The sequence below is a fragment of the Lepidochelys kempii genome, chromosome 6, assembly GCF_965140265.1.
Source record: "Lepidochelys kempii isolate rLepKem1 chromosome 6, rLepKem1.hap2, whole genome shotgun sequence".
Taxonomy (NCBI): Eukaryota; Metazoa; Chordata; order Testudines; family Cheloniidae; genus Lepidochelys; species Lepidochelys kempii.
This window is the reverse complement of record NC_133261.1, coordinates 55,719,439-55,722,377: the sequence shown is the minus strand read 5'-3', so window position 1 is coordinate 55,722,377 and position 2,939 is coordinate 55,719,439. Positions and strand designations below refer to the sequence as shown.

Here is a 2,939-nt window from a genome sequence, read left to right as displayed (position 1 = left end):
CTGTTTCTTTTATAAAAAGAAAAGAAGGACTTGTGGCACCTTAGAGACTAACCAATTTATCCGAGCACAAGCTTTCGTGAGCTACAGCTCACTTCATCGGATGCACTTCATCGATGAAGTGAGCTGTAGCTCACGAAAGCTCATGCTCAAATAAATTGGTTAGTCTCTAAGGTGCCACAAGTGCTCCTTTTGTTTTTGCAGATACAGACTAACACGGCTACTACTCTGAAAACTGTTTCTTTTATGTGTCTCTGAAGAAGCTGGTTCCAAGGGATGGCGGAGGGTGTTTAAGAGGAAGCTTTCTGCCTGGAGAGCAACAGGGGATTGCTTTTTAAAGGAAGAAGAAAAGGTCAGTGCCTTGCAAATGTGGAGGCATGGACCCAGCTGATGCTGTCTTTCCTAGCAGGGCATCCCACCCACTCATCCCCCAGGCAGACTGCTGTTTCTGGACCAGGGTGACAAGCAGAGTGTGGTGGGATTACATCATGATGAAAATGTGCTGAGCCCACAGCTGATCATCACTTTTATATGAGAAAATCAACATTCCTAGAGCTTCATGAGGAGTTTGCCCTGGCCTTTCAACACCAGGATAGCATCCAGATGAGAGAGGGTATTACAGTCCAGATGCATGTTGCTATCATCCTGTGGAACCTGGCAACTGGCATTGTTACAGATCTGTTGTTTGGGGTTGGCGAATCCAGTTAGCTTAGCAGTCATGGAAGATTGCAAGGCAATTATGGCTCTAATGCCTGGGTGGTTGTATTGGGAAATATCCTCAAAAGAATGAAGGGTTTTGAATGGATGGGGTTTCTGAACTATGCAGGCATTTTTGATGGCATACACATACTCATTTGATTCCTGCATTTTGAGCAAGTGAGTACATTAACAGGAAAGTATACTACATTGTCATTATACAGGTGCTTGTGGACCACTGTGGCAGATTCATAGACACATATGATGTACTGTCAGAGGGAACAATGTGAGGCTGTTCTGGAGGTCTGGTCTTTTTTAGCATGGGTAAGTTGATAACATTATTACCTCCTAGCGACACAGTCATCAATGTGGTGTCCATGCCTACTGTGATTGTAGCTGACTATCCCTACTTTCTGCTTCCCTAGGTGATAGACTTATCCTGATTTCCACATGCCTGCAAGGACACAATACATCTGCATGCTGAGCAGGTGCAGGATGGTAATAAAATATGCTTTTGGCTGAGTGAAGGCAAGATGGAATTGCTTATGGAATCATCTAGACTGTAATGCGTATAATGCAACACAAGTTAATGAGACATGTTGTGTTCTTGAGGATGTTTGGATATGGGGAAATAATATGAGGCAGAATTGATTAAGGGCACCAACGGTTTGGAGTCTGCTTACGGACAGTACCTAGTTCACCTCTTGATGCTGGTGCAGTAGCAACGGCTATACAGGTTTTGGCACTGGGGTAGCCATCACTGGAATACTGTTCTGGTACCCACAATTGAAGAAGGATGTTGAAAAATTGGAGAGGGTTTAGAGAAAAGCCACAAGAATAATTAATAGATCGAAAAACATGCCCTAGACTCAAGAAGCTCAATCTATTTAGTAAAGCTATTTGGAAATTCTCCTACTGAATGGGTTTTTATGGAAAATGCAGATTCATTTAAATCAAAAGGTCTTCCAGTTGTTAGTTACTCTCACTGCTGAAAATGTGGTCTTACTTCTTTTATGAAGTTGTCTAGCCTCAGTTTTCAGCCGTTGGATTTTGTTATACTTTTTCTGTTATATTGAATAGCACTCTATTACAAAATATGTGTTCCCCATGTAGGTACTCATAGGTGTTGATTTAATCACCCCTTAACTTCTCTTTCATAAGTTAAACAGAGCTTCTTGACTCTTTCACTACAGGGCATGTTTGCCAATCCTTTAACCCCTTTTCTTGGCTCTCCTAGATGATCATATTGGTGTCTTCTCATCTTCAAGTCTATTAAATGTTTTAGTAATGGGATTTTCCACTGGTGGATATGTTTCAATCAAGATTGAATTTCTTTTCGAAAAGATATACTCTAGTTAAAACAGGAATTAATTCAAGCAAGTCCTATGGCCTGTGTTATACAGGAGGTCAGATTATAGATTCATAGATTCATAGATATTAAGGTCAGAAGGGACCATTATGATCATCTAGTCTGACCTCCTTCACAACGCAGGCCATAGAATCTCACCCACCCACTCCTATAAAAAACCTCTCACCTCTGTCTGAGCTATGAAGTCCTCAAATCGTGGTTTAAAGACTTCAACGAGCAGAGAATCCTCCAGCAAGTGACCCATGCCCCATGCTACAGAGGAAGGCGAAAAGACTCCAGGGCCTCTTCCAGTCTGCCCTGCAGGAAAATTCCTTCCCAACCCCAAATATGGCGATCAGCTAAACCCTGAGCATATGGGCAAAATTCACCAGCCAGATACCCAGGAAAGAATTCTCTGTAGTAACTCAGATCCCACACCATCTAACATCCCATCACAGGCCATTGGGCCTATTTACCATGAATATTTAAAGATCAATTAATACCAAAATCATGTTATCCCATCATACCATCTTCTCCATAAACTTATCGAGTTTAATCTTGAAGCCAGATAGGTCTTTTGCCCCCACTGCTTCTCTTGGAAGGCTATTCCAAAACTTCACTCCTCTGAAGGTTAGAAACCTTCGTCAAATTTTAAGTCTAAACTTCCCGATGACCAGTTTATATCCATTTGTTCTTGTGTCCACATTGGTACTGAGTTTGAATAATTTCTCTCCCTCTCTGGTATTTATCCCTCTGATATATTCATAGAGAGCAATCATATCTCCCCTCAACCTTCTTTTAGTTAGGCTAAACAAGCCAAGCTCCTTGAGTCTCCCTTCATAAGACAGGTTTTCCATTCCTTGGATCATCCTAGTAGCCCTTCTCTGTACCTGTTCCA

The 2,939-nt window shown here is 41.9% G+C and overlaps 1 long non-coding RNA gene across 1 annotated transcript; it reads left to right on the top strand.

The window, feature by feature from the left end:
- The first annotated feature begins 270 nt into the window (after nt 1–270).
- Nucleotides 271–1,180, top strand: LOC140913855 (uncharacterized). Its single transcript, XR_012159674.1, has 3 exons — nt 271–349; nt 918–1,017; nt 1,119–1,180. It is a non-coding gene; the product is annotated as an uncharacterized lncRNA (long non-coding RNA).
- Nucleotides 1,181–2,939: the final 1,759 nt, after the last annotated feature.